Source organism: Physcomitrium patens, chromosome 23 (assembly GCF_059467195.1).
Source record: "Physcomitrium patens ecotype Gransden chromosome 23, ASM5946719v1, whole genome shotgun sequence".
Taxonomy (NCBI): Eukaryota; Viridiplantae; Streptophyta; class Bryopsida; order Funariales; family Funariaceae; genus Physcomitrium; species Physcomitrium patens.
Window position 1 is genome coordinate 7,170,807 of NC_143432.1, and position 20,244 is coordinate 7,191,050.

A 20,244-nucleotide genomic window follows, 5' to 3' on the forward strand; every position below is an offset into this window, starting at 1 on the left:
GATGGACAGATAAAGATAAAGCCCTAGATCTAATCATTACTACTAAGGCTGATACAACAAGTAAGCTCTTTTCTTTTGATTTATTTTTTTCAAAGGTTATGAAATTTAATTTGAAAAGAAAAGATTGATTAATACTAGGTTGGATGGAATTTTCCTAAGATGTCCTAAATTACTAGGTTGTCCTAAATTATATGCTTAAAAGGTTTGATTTTTATATTGAGGGACATATGATAAAGAGTATTGGTTTTATAAAAGAATGGAATTACAAAATTAGGCCAAATGCCTTGTTTTTCTATATTGAGTATACTATAATTCCATTGTATATTTTTTTTAACTTAATAGGAGGTAGAAGAAGATTGAGGTTAAAATTTCTACCTAATCTAACTAATTGTTTTGTCATCAACTTCATCTGATGAAAAATTTGGGTATAAAATTCTAATTGGGATGCCCTCATTTCTTTTTGTAAGTCTTTTTTTTACCTATTATCTTCAATAGGATAGGTCAAAGCCAATAAAAGAGGTGGACCTCTAATATTTAAAGATATTGGATAGGCTCTTAGGTTTGTAAGAATTAATGGTGATTGCCTGTACAATTGAGAGCTAGATGTATAAGAATTCTTAGCATATATAAATATGAAGCTAAGAATATTGTGGTCTTCTTTACATCACAGCCTTTCATGCTCTTTATTGATTTTTTTTACTTCCTTTGGTATATGTTTGGTTGCTATGAGGTCCTTAAGATGTACATAAAGGATTTCTTTAAGCATTTCTTCTTTGGTAAATCCTTAAATGAAGAAATGCTTCAAGGTATTGTCATTGAATTAAGTTTCTACGAACCTTATCACTACTAATTTGAAACATTAAATATACAATATATTATCTTCATTCTTCCCTTGTGACAAGGACATGAATTAAAAGATGATGCATAAATCAATGAAATCCGTATCAAAGAAAGAGTAACAAAATAGAAATAAAGAAGTATGTATATTAAAAAGAAACTGGAATTGCTTATTGGCAAAAGACAAGAAAACTTGAGACTCTTGAAACTAGACTAGAAGCAACAAAGTAGTTGATAAGAGTGAAGAAGGCTTCACTCTTATTTCTATATATACTATCTAACTAAGAACTACATAGTGATATTCTATAGGATCTTCAATATGTGTTGACTTTGTAGGACACATGCTTTAATTTAAAAGGTAAGATTTTCTATATGTGGGCCATCTAGTTAGCTTGGTCTTTAAGCTAACAATATGTATGGCACATGGCCAACTTCTTGACCACTTTTCTAATCCAAAAAGTCAATTATAGACACTTATAAAGTCAAAGCAGTATCTATGAAGCTTCTATAGAAGATATTATAGAATTAACTTACTTCTACCTACTTCTACTTACTTCTACTTATTTATATAAGTAACTACTATCTTACATGTATATGTCTGTGATATCTTATCTAAGGAAAGATAAAGCAGTTAGGGTTGTGTTTTATCCTACTTTAGGCCAAAATTATTCTAAAAAGATTTATTAGATCATATTCCAACTTAAGGGGGTATTAGAAGATTGGTTGTGATACTACTTATATACTCCTTCTTTTAATGTGGTTGGAGATCACACTAAATAATAACTACCATCTATTATCAAACATCTAGTGAGTATTTTAATGAAATGCTCTATGTCAGTGATAAAATTCACTCACTAGTTGTTTTAAGACAAAAGAATATATGTAGAGTACTAAAATTATAATTTTTAATTGAAGATGTGCTTAGAAGATATTAAATGAAGGAGAATAGTATTAATAGAGAAGAAATGGAATCTTATTAAGTCTTTGAGGTAATTATTTTAGTTGATTTAGGATTTTTATTTATTATTAAATAATGAGGATAAGTTACTAAAGTAAATATTTATATTGGCCTTCTATCTATATATATTATTTATAAAAAAAACTATAAATATTAGTTAGTAGTTAGAAGAAGCATGAGAAAGAACTTCATATCTTTTTAGTTAATTATATAGAAAGTATGATTTATATTAGATTTAAATTAATTTCATTACTATAAAAATAATTAAGATAAGAAAATATAGTCTTCAAGTTATATTAATATTATAGAATCATTATAGAAATTTTTAGAATTTATTTAGAATTTTTTAGGAATTTTTAGAGTAATTTCCAAGACTTTGGTAAAAATATTTTTTTACTACTTGAGGATCCATTATGAAGAAATGGAGCAAGAATCGAAGGCCACATAAGGCTATTAGGATAGTATGATATTTTTAAATACCATGGTGAAGTCGATAATGTAAAAATATAAATTTTACTAATAAAAAATAGGAGGACTAGTAGCTAGTCTAGTCCTTTTAGGAAGGGAGGTGTAGAAGTTCCATATGGGTTGTAGCACCTTGAGCATAGGTAGGAAGATAAGACTAAAGCCTTGTAGCCTCTCAAAAAACCCTTATATACTATGTGTGAGCCTTGGTGAGGCTTGAACCTTTGATCTATACATAAATTATCCATGAAGTAAAATATTTTCACTTCACTTTTTAATTATTTACTTCCTATACTTAAAACTTCATAACTTACTTATAATAATTTGAATTTATATATTTCTTATGTCATTAGAAATATAGTAAAATTATCTATCTAAAAATATATTTTTTATTTTTAAATTTTATTTTTAAATTTTATTTTTTACTAGATAAAAATATAATGAATAGACTGTGACTTAGTTTTGGATGTTGTAATTACATGATTTCATTTCTTCTACTTATAGGGTAGTTATTCTTCTTGGATTTTTTCTCAATTGCATACTTCACTTCACACCACTAATTACAAATAACTCTTTATTTAGGCCATCTTGTAATTGAGGTTGAGGAGTGAAATATACACTCACACTCTACATAAGCCAAAAGATCTTCATTCCTTATATCTTTGAAGATAGGAAGGTTAAAGAATATAGATAGAGTACTAAATCACTCTAGAACTCAAATAGATAAATCCCTTAATTGAACCAAAGAATTAATTGGTATGGATGGTAGTTCTTCTCATTTTTCTCTATTTAGATCCATTGATTCTTGCGATTGAGACAATTGATCATTCTCTTAATCCAAATTACTTGTATTATCTATTAAAGAATTTGAAAACAATTTTTTTGAATTTTCTCTAAGGTCTTTGAAATAATGGTCTTTAAACTCTTCAAAAAGATTTCTATGCATATTTAAATTGGATCCAAGAGTCGAAGTTATAATGTTTGATATAAAAGGTCTAATAATTCTTATTCATATATCATGTACACTCAAAAGATAACATGCTTTAGAAGGAGATCTAGACTAATCGAAGCTTAGATTTTCAATAACAAAAAAAAAAAAAAAAAAAAAAAAAATACACAATAAAAAGAGAGAAAGATCCAAGGCAGCCTAAACTCCTATCAACAAAGATGCTACCGACATTCAAGGGTAATCTCTCACCTTTTTAGTTATTTCTTATATTTATATTTTTATTATTTATTTTTTTCTTTTTTCTTTTTTATTTCTTTTTGTATCTTTTTTTTTCTTTTGTCTTTTCTTTTTTTCTTCCATCCTGATTTCTTTTCTTTTTCTTCTTTCTTTTTTCTTCTTTCTCCTCTCTATTTTTTTTTCTTTCTATTCTTTTTTCTAATTCTTTTTATCTTTTTATTTATATTTATATTTTTTATATATTTTTATATTATATATATATATATATATATATATTTTAAGAAATATTAATAAAATAAAGTTTTTTTTTCTTTTTGATATCAAAATTACTTCTCTTGATCCTTCATCATATATTCTTTGTAGAATTTTTTTTATTAAACTCTATCCTAAGTTGCATGTCTACTATTGACAATCTATTTTCTATTTTTTCATAAGATTCTACTTTTAATTCAAAAAATCTATGATTTTAAGTACAATAAAAGTAATTTTTATATTAAATATTCAAATGAGTCAATTTAATAATTCACACAAGTTTAATATCCATACAAAAAAAATTCACTTCAATTCAATTGATGGATTGCTAGAGATCTTAGAAATACTTAATGACCTTCAAATTCCAATATTTGAGACTTCAACCTATAAAAATCTTCATATAATTTGATCTCAATATTTAATTGACTTTAAAATTTGTACACATATTAACAACTAGAATACCAATAAATTATCTAAATTTTACTTATCACATATCATAGAACTCAAGAAACCCTCAAATTTATAAACATGTTTTTATTCCTCAATAAATCTAAATCATCTAAGAACATTATTAACTTTGAAAATTCCTCAAAAACTTAATATTGAATTGATTGATATAAAACTAATGCCCAAGAATCTCTCTTTAAGTTTGCTTTCAAATTCCACTATTTAATCTATCAAAGAACCTCAAAGACAATGTAAGTGTATGGTTTGGTTCCTCACTGTCTGATTTTGATCCAAATTGACAACCAATCCTCTCTTGGTATCAATTCTTAACTTCTTGAGATAAATTTTACTAAAATCTATTCTTAATTCCCTTTTACATATGTCTTTATTATTTATTATTTCATTTACTTTGATTTGGCCCACATATGCCTCTATAAAGTTGTGAGCTCTCAATTATACTCTAAAATTTAAATTTTTGTTATTTTCCTATTTTATGATAATTAAACATGTTAGATTAGGATTTATTTAAGTAGAATTTAGTTTTATAGAATTTTTAGGATTACAACCCTTGATGGTATAAATCATAGCCTAATTCTTTGAATTAGATTAATTAGGACTAAAGAGATAAGAGTTAAAAAATTAGAATAGCAATTGAGTTAGTTTAATAATTTAGAGGTTGTTAGTCATTACTATAAGGGTTGACTAAAAGCCTATGAATGCATCCATAATCATTCACATGATTTAGGAGTTGGAATTATAATTCTCTAAAAGATTTAGGAAAGTTAGCAATGATAATTTTGGATTTTCTTCCAAATTCAACAAATTTAAGCAGCATAGTGGTTCTTCTACTTAATGGGAGTCTTTTTAATGCAATGGTGGCACTGGATTTACCTCGTGGAGTGAAGAAAACAAGATCAAAAACCTCTCCTTCAAAATACAAGAGAGGCAATGAAATTCTCATTTTGAAGAATTTCACAAAAATTGCCAAGATCCTTGTAAGTAAAAACTTCAATGAATATTATAATTGAGCATGGATTGAGGCATGTGAGTAGTCGATCTTAGCTTAAAAAGGTGTTTTGAACACAATAGTGAAGTTAGATTTACAAAAAAATGCTTTCTTGACCACTTACAAGAGCCATCAGCCTTGGTAACGAGATTGGTTCTTGGATGAATGAAGGCCGTAGATCTAGATTAGGGATCTTAAAAATCAAGGGTGGAGATGTAGCCACCCTTCTATGAGCCTCCACTTAATTGAATAAGAGAGGCTTGGTTTTCCAAGCCCTTTCTCTCTCCTCTTTTGGGTGAAGGGTGGAGCCATGCCAAAATTTGGCCAAAACCCTAATCTTAATTTTATTTAGATTTTAATTCTCATTATAAACCTTGTAATTTTGTATGTAAGGATTTTTCATTGTGAAGGATGGTCATTAAGTTTTAAAATATGTTTCATTGAGGTAGATATCTCCTCGGCCTTTCAAATACCCCAAGGGTTTCAAGGGCCTCGGATTTTCTTCAATCAGTCACTCAATTTATGTTGTTTCAATGTGAGATTCTGAAAAGTTGTAGCTTTTGTTGTTAGCTTTCCAACAAGATAAGACTTGCTTGATTTGGAATAAGAAGGAATTTTTGGTGAATTTCTGAGTTTGAGGGAGTCGACTGCCTTTGCAGTTTGAATCAATCGAGTTGGGAAAGGCATTTCTCAGTGCCTAGTGATTGGATTTATTTGAAATTTTTGAAGTATCAATCTTTATAAGCTAAGCTCTGGAAGGCACAAATTTTGTTTAATTTGAAGATAATCTGAATTTTTAGTGAATTTCTAAGTGAAGAGGGTTGGTCACCTTAGCAGTTTGGATCACTCAACTTCAAAGGAAGAATTCTCACGACTAGATCATTAGATTGCAACAAGGATTGTTGGATCAAAAGCGCCTTTAAGTCAGCCTTATAACAAGCTAAGAATCATTCAAATTGAAGCTGATTAAAAATTTTGGCGAATTTTGGAGTAGAAGGGGGTCGCTGCCTTCAACCCTTACGTGTTGTCAAGGTACCTTTGCTTTTACCTCTGTCACTTTGTTTTTACTATCGTCTTCACAATGACTTGTAAGCTCCACATTTCACTTTTTGGCTAATAATTTTTAAGTTTAACTTTTAACCTTTAATATTCTCACTTTTAACTTTTAATTTTAACTTTTAACTTAACCTTTTAACTTTAACTTTTAACTTAACTTTATAATCTTAATTTTTAATTATAACTTTTTTAACTTAACTTTTAACTTAACTTTTAACTTAGCTTTTAATTCAAACTTAAGTTTTTATTCTTATGGTTAATTAATAGTAATAACTTAGTTAATTATTTTTATTGTGTTTGCATAGTAAATTTCATTTAACATGTTAATTTAATGTTGGTAACCATTGCTTGGAAGGCCTAAAATTAATTGAATTTTTAATATTAAGATTTAAATTAATCTAAAAATTATACAATTGAGAGCTCTCCAATTCCACCTCTTGGACTTATTATGTGGCATAGATTTCATCAAGTGGTGAATTTTGACCTCACAAAAGTTAATAGAATTTCCTTCTACAAAAAATTAGCATTAAGACTAAATCTTCTACTACATATTTTTGCTATGTTCTTTTTTGATAACATCCATATTTTTATTTTTTATTATATAATTATATTACCATATAATAACATGATAAATATAATAGTCACAATGCTACAATCAAAGATAGTATTATATATTTTAAGGAAGATAGGATAAGACTCACAAGATCAAATGAATCTTTAAAGATTAATTTTGGAAAAGGTGCCATAAAAAAATTGGTGGATGAGAAAATCCAAAAAAATATATCATAGAAGAGAAAAGAGCTGAATCTTATACTATTATAGTTAAAAAAAAAAAAAAAAAAAAAAAAAAAAAGTAGTTAAGGCTAATTCCTTATCAATTATAGAAGCCATGATCAGTGGAACTGAAGCTATCAAGAAAATAACTAGATGGAATGATCAAATTGATGCTATTAGTATTAAAATATTTTTAAATAGAAACAAACATGATGATGATTTGTATGATGCTACAATTGAAGAAAAAAAAATATCGAACTATTTATGATGAGGATATTGTTGAGCATGAAAACAAGAAGAGGTCTCCAAAAAATAAAGAAGCCTTTAAGGAGCAAAAACCAAAAAAAATACCTTCTTCTATTTATTCTAGAGGTGTACCATTAGCAAAAAAGTGATAGGAGAAGGAAAAAGAGAAGGAAAGAATTAACACAAGCAAACCTAAAGATAAGAATCCTACTTATAAGCTTCAATTTGAAATTGAGACATCTATAAATATAAAAAATATTTTATAAGAGAGAATCTTGAATGCCAAAATTAAATTCATTCTAAGAAAGGCTCTTGGTATAACTAAGTAAGATTTTTGTGAGTTGATTATCAATATAATAAAGAGAAAGAAACAAATGGCAGCTGAAATTATTATGGTAGAAGCATTAGATGTACTAATAACTATAGATTAGGAAGAAGAAATAGGGCAAGTATTTACATAGTTTGCAATGCCAAAAATTAAAAGTAAGGCTGATATGAGGAACAATGCTTCATTTAAACATATTGAGGTCATAAAAAAGCATTGAATAGAATATACATCTTTGAAATCTATGGAGATAAAGAAGACTGCACAAGAAGCATATATAAATACTTACTCTAAATGTAATAATGATAGAATAAGAAGTAATAGCTATTCAATTTTTTATTGAACTAGAGCTACTATAAAAACATATGTGACATTGGAAGATTATAAAGATCCAATTTTAGCCTTAATTGATCATAGATCTAAAATTAATATCATATCAAGGCAAATATACGAGAAAAATAAGTGGCCAATTGATATCAACTATGATTGCATAATTAAAGTTGCAAACAACCAACAAGATAATTTATATCGACTTTGTCTAGATATAAAGACTAAAAATAGATATATAAAAGTGGAACAAAATTTCTTTGTATAAAATTCTAGTATACATCTAGTAATATTTGATTAATTTTATATTACAACTGCTAAAATGGAGACTAGATTGTTGGATGATGTTTCACATTATGTCAAGATTTGTAATTGATATAGGAGAAAAGCTATGCAATTTATTACTATGAAACCTATCCATGAGAGGTACAAAGAAAAAATAAGAAAGATTCCTTTGGAGTTGGTGTCATGTTGTAATATAACTATATGGTGAAAATATAATCAAAAATAAATTTTTAATTAATATCTAATCATCTTGATTTAATAATAATTCAACATATTTAAACATGGCTTTTATAAAAGCCTCTTAGTTTATTTATTTATTATAATACCTAGTAGATTAAAGGTTGGTTAGTAATTATATCTTTTATATTATAGAAATTCTTTTATTACCTTAGAAAAGCCATAACTTGACAAAATTAGATTAAAAGAAATAAATAATTAGCATGGTTGATACTAAGATTAAGTTGAAGGTAGGATTGGGCTAAAAAATTCCTAAAATAGGTTAGATTGATATCCAAAGATCGACCGTTTGTAGGATAGGATCAAAAATAGACATCCAGCCATTAAAATATTTACTTTAGATAAAAATAGGGAGGCATTTGAAGATCACAAATTAAGATTGATGAATTAGCTTTAAGTTGATTGTAAAGGTATAAGGCTTGTTTTTAAATGGTTTGAAATAACCTTGCAATTGTTGTTCAAAATCAGGATTTATTTTGATGATTTGAAATTTATGCAATATAATTAAGGCTAGTACTCTCAATTAGTTCGTACAATTGGTATCACATCTATAATTCAAAATATGATAATACTTGGTTGATTAAGTGTGTTAAGTGTATATAAATTTTTTTATTAATTTAATGGTGTAATTGAGAGATCTAGGATTTGATACAAAAAAATACTAGAAGTTGGCAGTTTGAGATTGGATAGGATTTCTATTATATCTAAAGATCTATTAGTTGAATCAAGGTGAAATTTGGCATAGTAGTAGAAGACTTTAAGATCAAGCTACAAACCGATTTTGAGTTGAAGTTAATAGTAAGAAAAGGAAAAATTGCTACTGGAACATCTGCATCAATTTTCAAGTCGGTGGCCAAGTGACATTAGTGCAGTTTATGGACTTTTACTTAGAATCTATAAATTAGATTGGAATAAATTTTTTTAAGCATGTAGAAGACTTATAGTAGAATTTGTAACCAAAATTTTTTACCAAGTAGATGGTTAGATTAGAAGTTACAGCTTGCTGAAATTCTCTGACTAAGATTATAGATTGTAATGAGAAATTGAAATTGCCTAATTATAAAAGTAATAAGACAATTGGAATTTTTATATAATTGAGGTTACTAAGTAGAGTTTTTTTAAGTACTTTTTATTAGCTTTAAGTACTTTTGAATTAAAATTAAAATTATATTCTTCTTATATAGGTGAAACCTATTAGGATTTATTGGATATTTATAAAATACAACTTCACCTTCCATAGCCACGTACTCAATACATTCTCTAATAAGAAAACACATATTATAACACCAAGAAATAATTTTTTGGATTTTTAGAAAGCATCCTTGTAAGATGGAGATACATAGGTAAAAATAAATCATCTACAAATCTCAATGTAGATAATATGAATTTTGGATTTTTAAACTTAACTAATAATGGATTTATAAATATTCAAAGAATTAAAGATTTAGGTTCTACAAATAGAATAAAGATAAAGAAATAAAAAAAACTTCAAAAAAACAAGTTAAGCTTCAAATGATGAAGTAATAGTTAGAATAATTGAAGAAATAGATTTAGAAGATGATTTAATAAAAATTCTAAAATATTTAGCTATAAGTATGGATGGAGATGGTATAGTACAAATTTACTAAAGAGGGATTTATGAAGAATTAAAAAAAATAGTAGCAAATGGCGGACTTGCTACAAGCTATAGATTGAAACATGAGACTAGAGTTCAAATTAAATATAAAACTAAGGTAAAAAAGGTAAAACTTGTAGTTGTCTAATTACCAATTGATATTATAGAATATATCAATGGAGCAATTAAAGAGCCAAGTTTAAGAAGGAGGTGCAAAATTGAGCATCAGTTTACTCAAGAATTATTAGCTAAGCTGAAAATTGGAAGAGATGATTTTTTGACATCAATGGAAAAAAATATGTTTTAAAAAATGTTTATTGAACATGATAAGACATTTGTCTTAATTCTTAATGAACTTGGATGTATGGATTCTACTATTGTAGTACCTATGGTAATCTTTACAATACCACATGTTCTATGGAATTTAAAGCCTATACCTATGTATCGAGGATATGAATGTCAAAGAAAGACAATCCTCAATATACTTTCCTATCATTGAAGAGAATTAAAAAGTCACTCAAAAGATGATATAATATTAACTAGAATAGCTATTGCCAAAACAAAAAGACTAGAAAGTCTTGAAATAAGACTAAGATTAGAAAGACGTTGACAAGAGTAAAGAAGGCTTTATTCTTGCCTCCATATATACTATCTAACTAAGAGCTATGTAATGATGTCTTATAGGACCTCCAACATGTGTTGACTTTACTAGCCACATGTCTTATCTTGCAAGGCAAGTCATTTATGTATGCACCACGTAGTTAACTTGTTCCACAAGTTACTACACAGAGATAACTTGTTCTACAAACTACCAATATATGATTAGCTTTTTGGCCAAGTTTCTAACCTACAAACACATCTAAAGTCAAAACCATATCTATGAAGCTTCTAGAAAGCTTCTTTAAGAGACTTTATAAAATTATTTTATATTTACATACGTTTACTTAATCATATAAGTAACTATTGAGATAAATGTATATGTCCATGATATTATCCCCCCTTCTAGGCACAAATTCCATGAGGAGCGATCTTCATATGTTGAAGAAGTGTAAGATACGACAAATTATATTTGCTATATACTCTGATCTTTGCTATCTTTAAAAATGGTTGATAGGTCCTCTCAACCATCTATAGTGTCTCATATCAGGGTGAAAAGACCACCTTGTTATTTAGTCATTATTGAGGCCTTCGTAACTTCCTTCAAATAAAATATTTGAAACACCATCAGGAGTTGTTCCTACTTCTAATAAAATCACTAAACATCGAGAGTCTCTTCCAAGGTCGTGATATCAAACACGTTGTATCTTGCCATCTATTCAAGGAAGGATATGTTATTCTTGAGGATCTTCATCTCAATTCTGTCATCTTAAAGGTTGTGACAATCGCAATGTCTCATCTACTAAGTCTGCAAATGAAAGCTCTTGAGTTGAATCTGCTGGTTGTTAGTGTTCCACATCATCACAAATATACAGAAGCTATAATAAAAGATAGAAGGTAGAATATTATTTTCTTTGATCTTGTTTCTTTTATAGCAAAGATTTGCTATTCTTCATCTTGATTTTGATGGATGTCATTGATAAAAGATTTCAACTTTCTTTGTTATATTTATAAGATTCTTTAAAGGCTCCCATGTACATTCACTAATATCATATCTATGCCAATGAACAAAATATTCCAACTTATTTTGGCGCCACCTTGAATCTAAGACTTCTTCCACCTCAAACTCTTGATTATTATCCACTTCTATAAGAAGAAGTGGCATTTGTCTTCTTCCCAAGATATCCACTATCTTATACGGCTCCAAAAGAGACACATGAAATACATGATGGATCTTCATAGACTACAATAGATGTAATTGATAGGCAAGAAGATTGATTTGTTCACAAATAGGAAAAGATCTCAGCCTACGATAATCTAATTTATCACAAGGATAAATAGTCTTGATATTACGATGAAATAACCATACCTTATCATCCATATTATATTGTGGTTGCTTCTGTAATAGGCATTCATGTTGGTCTTTTGTCGTTCTTGAGCTTCCTTTAATTATATCTTCATTGTTGTATGTAGCTCTGAGAAGTGATTTGCTAAATCTTTCCCTGCAAGATTATCAACTTTTAAAAAGTCAAAAGTATCAAGACGTAGATGATAACCATAATTGACAAAGAAAGGTATTTGTTGAGTGGAAGAATATATCGAATTATTATATGCAAATCTTGCCAATGGTAAAAGAGTTGTCCAATCATCTTGATGATAGTTGATGGTACATCTCAAATACTGCTTCATAATTTGATTTATCCATTCCATTTGTCCATCAATTTGAAGATGAAAAGTTGAAGAAAGCTTTATATCCACCTTTAGAATCTTGAATAGGATTCTCAAGAATCTTGATATAAATTGAGTCCTCTTATCCGATATAATATCCTTTGGCAAATCATGATAGCAATAGATATTGTCAATGAAAAGCTTGGTTGTTTCTTCACGTGTGATAGATTTTGTATATGGTACAAAATAAGCCATCTTGGTAAAACAATCTACTATCATGAATATAGAGTCATAAGAACTTGAGATTGGAAGATCCATGCTAAAATCCATAGAAACAGAAGACCATGGTTGTTCTAGAATGGATAACAGCTGAAGAAGTCGATAAGGTCAAAGACGAGGAGTTTTTGATCTTCAGCAAATATCACAAGATTGTACAAAATCTTTTACTACCTTCCACATTTGCGGCCACCAAAAATCCCTACATAATAATTCCAAAGTTTTATTGTATCCAAAATGTCTTGCTGCTGGAAAGTGATGGCGAGCTTGAAGAACACACAATCAAGCTTTATTTTCTAGAACATATAGGCATCCTTCAAAATATAATAAATTATTCTTGAATTCAAACTTAAAAGTATCATAGCACTTAGAAGAAGTATCCTTGATATCCTGAACAAGAGGATTAGAGGACATGCTTGATTGAATTTGCTTCACAAATGTTGAATCAACAATCAATGTTGATTTTATAGCTCAAAGATGAAAATATTCGAACTTCAAGAAAATTGATCTTTGTTGATCAAAAGATGCATCTCTTTCTTTTGGTACAAGATAAGAACGTCTAGAAAGAGCGTCCAATAGACCTTGTTATTTTTTGGGTCAATAAGTGATCTTGAAATTGAATCTAGATAAAAACACGCTCCAACGAGCTTGACAATGATTCAAGATACGTGCTCATATGAAATACTCAAGGTTCTTATGTTATGTATACATGGTGTCATATTAAATATTGTTTTGCTCAGGAATGCACCAGGTACCTAATTATGGAAGGTGAGATTGTATTTCACAAGTAGCCAAGAAATCCTAATAGATTTTATCCATACAAGAAGAATATAATCTGAATTTTAATTCAAAAGTGCTTAAAAAACTCTTCTTAGTAGTCTTAACCATACATAAATCCCAATTATCTTATTACTTTCATATTTAAGCAATTTAGATTTTTCTTGTAAATCCCAATCCTAATCAGTGAGCTTTAACAAGCTATAACATCCAATCCGACCATCCGCTTGATGTCAAAATTTGCATACAATTTTTAATGTAAGTCTTCTATGTATTCAAGAATTTTTAGTCCAATCCAACTTACAAATTGTGAAAAAACTTCCAAAAATTGTACTAATGTCACTCGGCCGCCAACTTGAAAAGTAAAGGAGAAATCCCAACAATGATTTCTCCCTTTCCAACCATTAACTTTGCCTCAAAATTGGTATATAGCTTGATCTTCAAGTCTTTCAATACTATGCCAATTTTCATCTTAATCCAACAGATAGATCTTTAGATATTGTAGAAATCCTACCCAACTTCAAACTGCCACCTTCCAAAACCCTCTTGTGCTAAAAACTAGATATCTCTAAATCACACTATTAGATTATTATAAAATTTTGTATACACTAAGAACATCCAATAATCCAAATAATACCAAGTTTTCAATCATAGATGTCACACCAATTGCACAAACTAGCCAAAATTGCTAGCTCTAATTATATTATATAAAACCCAAATCACTGATACAAATCCTAACTTTGAATAATAATTTCTAAGTCGTCAAAAACTTTCTCAAAAAGATTCTTATGTCTTTGAAAAGAACTTCAAGCTAGCTCTCAAATCCTAACCTTTGATCTTCAAATGATCTCCTAACTTGCCTTCGGCAGTCATTTTTGTGACTAGAGGTCTTATTTCGACCCTGTCTCACAAATGGTCGATCCCCGGATATCAATCTAACTTATCTTGAGGATATTTTAAACCAATTCTATCCTTAACTTGATCCTAGTATCAACCATATCAACCATTTATCTCTTCTATCCTAATTTTATTAATTTATAGTCTTTCTAAGGTAGTAGAAGAATCTCTACAACCTAAAAGGTAAAATTACTAATTAACCTTCAACCTACTAACTATTAAGATAAGAAAATAACCTAAGAGGCTTTTATAAAAGCCATGTTTAGATACCTCAAATTATAATTGAACTAAGATAATTAGACATTAATTAGAAATTCAATTTTAATTATAATTTTACTATATAGTCGTATTACATCATGACAATAGTAACTAGACTTGAGATGTCTTTTAGATAATGATGCCATTCTTGAAATGAATCCACGATTGCAAAGAACTCTTTGTCATGGATTTCATAATTAATCTTGGTTGTTGAAAATTTCCTCAAATAGAAAGCTATTGGGTGGAGTTTGTCATTTGTTCCCATTTATAACAACACGGCACTTATAGCAAAATCTGGTGCATCTATTTTCATAAAAAATGCCTTAGAGAAGTCAATGTAATATAAGATTAGTACAAAAATAAACTCCTTCTTTATAGCATCAAATAATGCTTTTTTTTCTTTATTCTACGTAAGTTTGTCTTTACAAGTCAAACATGTAAGTAGAGCTAGAACTTAAGAAAAATTCTTGATGATGATTCAATAATAATTAGCAAAGCTAAAAAAGCATTATACATCTCGTATTGTCCTTGGAATCTTCTAATCTATGATAGTTTGAATCTTCTTGGGATCCATCATAAGGCCTTCATTGGAAATAATATATCCTAAAAAATCAACTTGAGTAGTGTGGAATATACACTTTTCTAACTTGGCATATAATCTTGCATCTCTAAGTTTCTGTAACATGCGACGAACATGAAGCTCATGTTCTTCTGTATTCTTAGAGTAGTTTAGAATGTTGTCTAAATAGCCAACAACAAAATCATCTAAAAATTCATGAAAAATATCATTCATAAGATGTTGAAAAGCAGTCGCTCCATTCATGAGTCCAAAAGGCATGACATTATATTCAAAATGTCCATAACTAGTTCAAAAAGAAATCTTGTATTCATCTCCTTCTTTGATACAAACTAAGTTGTATGCTCCTTATAGATCTATTTTGGTATAGAACTTTTCTTGATTGAGTTGGTTAAGAAGTCTTGAAATGAAAGGCAAAAGATACCTATTTTTGATGGTGATCTTATTGAGTTGTCGATAATCCATACACATTCACAAAGATCCATCTTTCTTCTTTACAAATAAGATAGGAGCCACGGTTGGAGATTTAGAATGGCGTATAAAGTTTTTTTCCAAATTTTCATCAATGTATTCTTTTAATGCAGCTAGCTCATTTTGTGATAAGCTATAGATTGGTCTGAATGATAGTTGAACTCTTTCTTACAAATCAATTGAACAATCACAAGGTCAATGCTCGGGGAGAATATTTGTATTTTTATTTTCAAAAAAATGTCTTAGAATTCTTGATATTGGTTAGGAATACCACTCGATGTTGTTTCACCATTAGAAATGGATGTAGCATATATAGCAAAAGATAATCCTTCTTTTGCAGCATGCATGAAAGCTTTTGCACCTACTAATAAAGGTTTGGACGTACTAGACTTATGTACTTCTACTTTACTAATGAAATCTTGGATTATACTATCAAAAAAGTTAAGCTTACAAGAAATCCAATCTATTTGAGGGTTATATTTTTCTAGCCATGATAATCCTAAAATAATCAGATAAGAGAGATTTTATTACATTAAATACTACTATGTTGTTCTAATCTTTAAGTACTATATCGAAAGGAATAGTTTATGGATAACATTTCTAGAAGAGAATGAACAACCATCTATGATTTCTACATGTACAGATTTAACTTTCTTCACTAAAGGTATTTTTTGATTTTTGGCAAAATCTTCATCTATAAAACATGATGAAGCACCTGAATCTAATAAGGTAAAGACTTTGTGATTATTAGATTCTAAATATATTTCTATTATAAAACAAGATGAGAAATCTGATGAGAGGATAAGATCTTTCCTAGGTGTTGCACATGATTCTAATTGCATGGTCCATATTGTAATTGGAGAAACTCGTTTTTTGACTTATTATCTTCTTTGGTAATTGTGCTTCTCATTTTGTAATTGCATTGCTTCTTTGGATAATGTTGAGTAGTGTGCTAAGCTTCTCTATAATATAAATACAACCCCTCTTGATGACGTCGAGTCTTTTCATGCTTTGTGAGAGATTTAAAACAAATCATATGAATTTTTATTGGTTTCGACTTTGACAAATATATTTCACAAAACTTGGGAGCTACTGCTATTATTTGATTTATTCTTCTCCTGCCAAATCTTTGTTCTTGATGCCTTTTAAGTAAATGATTGTCTCATACAATGGCTTGAGTAATAAATTATTTCAAAGATTCTACTTTCTACATTGTTAATAACAAATCTTTGATGATATCCTTCAACCCATATCAAAATTGGTTGATAAGTGCTTTATCATTCCAATCCATGTCGCAAGTGAAGTTTTGGAATTCAGTAGCATATATAGTGGCTGATCGTGATCCTTGCCATAAAGATAAAAGCTTGGTCTTTATTACTTGTTCTCGATTACTTTCTCAAAATATAGCCATAAATAATTCTAAGAATGAATTCAAATCATAAAGGAGTCGTGAATCTTTTTCCATTAAAGGTGCAAACTAAGAGAGAGCACTTCTTGATAGTAGTGCACATATATATCTGACTTCGATAAATCCATCAAGATATTGGAAAGGATGCAACCTTAGATAGAGCTTGACTTGTTGCAAAAATCTTCGAAATTTTGATCTTGTTCCATCAAACTTCTCAGGTATACTTATCCTTGTCCCTGTCATACTTGTAGAAGTAAAACTCCCTTAATTTGGTTGTGACGTTGATCTACTTGCTTCTTTTAATTACACAACTTCTTGCAGCAGACTCTAAACTTCTTTCATAAGCGTAGGCATAGTACTTCCATGATTTACATTGGAAATACGTGAGATTTGCACTCTTAGAATGTTAACAAGCTCATGAAGATTTGGCATAGTTGCAAATCTATTCTCACTTCTATTGACAGTAGCATCCATAATCTTTCCTTCCATAGACAATTCAAACAAATTCACAAGTTAAATTAGAGGAAGGTAATCCATAACTTCTAAAAATAAATCCCATAAAGAGAGATAATCTACTCTCTTTAACGAAAAGATTAGTGTTAGAAAACAAGATTTTTTGTTTAAAGGTGGGTAGTCCGCAACCTTCAAAATACAACAATAGAAGTGGAGTAATCCACTCACTTTTAAAACAAGAAAGAAATAATATGTTAACACTTTTGTCAAACTATCAAGGACATGAATTTCAAAGAAAGAGAATCCTCAACACACTCTTCTATCATTGAAGAGAACTAGAAAGTCACTCAAAAAGTGATATAATATTAACTAGAATGGCTATTGTCAAAAATAAGAAGACTAGAAAGTCTTGAAACAAGACTAAGACTAGAAAGGCATTGACAAGAGTAAAAAAGGCTTCATTCTTGCCTCCATATATACTATCTAACTAAGAGCTATATAGTGATGACTTATAGGACCTCCAACATTTGTTGTTTTATTAGCCACATGTCTTATCTTGCAAGGCAAGTTATATATGTATGCACCATGTAGTTGGCTTGTTCCACAAGTTACTGCATGAAGATAACTTGTTCTACAAGCTACCAATACATGGTTAGCTTTTTGGCCAAGTTTCTAACCTACAAACATATCTAAAGTAAAAAATTGCATCTATAAAGCTTCTACGAAGATTCTCTAGAAGACTTTATGAAATTATTTTATATTTATCAACTTCTATTTAATCACATAAGTAACTATTGAGGTAAATGTATATATCTATGATACTATGCCCAAAGCTTTGCTTCTAAAATTAATAGGATTATTAAAATTAAAAGTAAAGATGGATATTTTAAAACCTTCAATTTCTCCTTATTTTAATAGATAGTTTATAATATCCAAGAAATCAAGGGCATTAAGGTTTATTTAGAATAGGCAACTTGCAAACAAAGTGGCTATTCAAAATATAAGATTAGGTCTTATAGTAGATGAAGTAGTTGAGCAATTTACAGTTCATACCATTTATTCTATTTAAGAATTTTATTCTTAGGATGATCAATTTCAATAACCTAAAGAGAATAGAGATTTAACTTCTATAAAGACTCATTTTGGTTTAATGAAGATGTGTATCTTACCTTAAGGTGTAACCAACTTAGTGGCTCATATAAAAAATGCTATAAACCAAACATTAAAATAATTTGGGCTTGAAAAAACCATTTCATTTTTAGATGATATACCTATAAAAAGATATAGGAAAAAAAAAAGATAAGACTATGGAAGTTGAAGGTTACAAAAAATTTGTTAAGAAGCATATTGAAGATGTAGCAAGGATATTAGAGAGATTGGAGTTAGTTAATCTCACATTATCTTTAAAAAAAATCAAGCTTTGGACTTGATGAGATTCTAGTGGTAGGACACATATGTAGTTGATATGGAAAAAAATCAAACCCTAATAAAATTGATGTTATATGTAGAATGAAGGCTTGTAAAAATAGATTATAGATTTGGGTGCTATGAAAGCTCCTTTACTTGCCATAAAAGCATAATCATCTCAACTAAAACTATCACTAACATTGTTTGTATTCTCCTTGTCTCTTTTTTTAGCTTTATAATAATTTTTAGTAAAGTAATCTTATTTTTTTATAAATTTAGTAATTATTCATGTTATTTTTTGAATTATCATATTGGTGAAAATAACTACCTTTGTTTTATTTTTAAAATAGAATCAAATGATTCCTTTGAAGCTTCTTTTCTTTCTTCTTGAATACTTCATAGATAAGTCTTGATGTTATATAATTTATAGTAAGTTTTTTTATGTTGATAGACTTTAATGCTACAATGAAGTAGTTGTAGGAATTAGGAAGACTCATAAATAATGTCAACACAATGTCTTTATCATCAACTGATTTGTCAATAATTGCTAGTTAGTTTGTAAATACTTTTATCTTGTTGACATGAGCCATGAAGTCATCTCTTTCTTCCATCTTTACTATTAAGAACTTCTTCCTTATCCATAGAATATTGGCAAGGTTTCTACTTTTATAGATATTTTAAAGAGTCTTTTATGCTTCTACTGATCCATTGCAAATAATTACATGTGAAAATAGATTATAGATTTGGGTGCTACTAAGCACATGACACCATATAAGTTTTTATTTGACACTTATAAAAAAATTCTAGAAATAAATGTTTGCTTAGAAGACAATGACATGATACAAGTCATTAGAATTGGCTCTATTGTAGTAGAGATTATTATGAAGAATCCAATGAAGAGGATCAAATTGAAAGAAGTCTTACATGTGACAAAGATAAAGAAGAACCTTCTTTCAATGAGCAAACTTATTTCATATAGTTGTAAGATTAAATTTTATATGAATGAATATTTTATGAAGATACTAAATAGACAACATTTTTCCAAAGGCCTAAGAAATGGAAACCACTACTTTATCAATTATAAAAAAGTGAATAGAATTAAAGTGGCGGTATTTGCTTACTTTTTACAAAATTAAGACAAGTTTGGAATTTGGCATCAATGACTTGATCATTTGAATGCCAAAAGTATGAAAGAACTTCAATCTATGGTAAGTGGCTTAGATCTTGGTCAATTTGGCCACAATGTCATGATACTTACTTATGAAGGTTGTATTTAAAGCAAATAACAAAGAGCCTTATTTCCAAGAGGAATTGCAACATGTTGTCAAGAAGGCGAGCCTCCTTAGGAGAATACAAGGTCTTTGATTGTAAGTGGATTATAAGAAGCACAATATTGTCCAAATGAAGTCAAATATAAAAAGATAGTCAAAGGCTAAGTA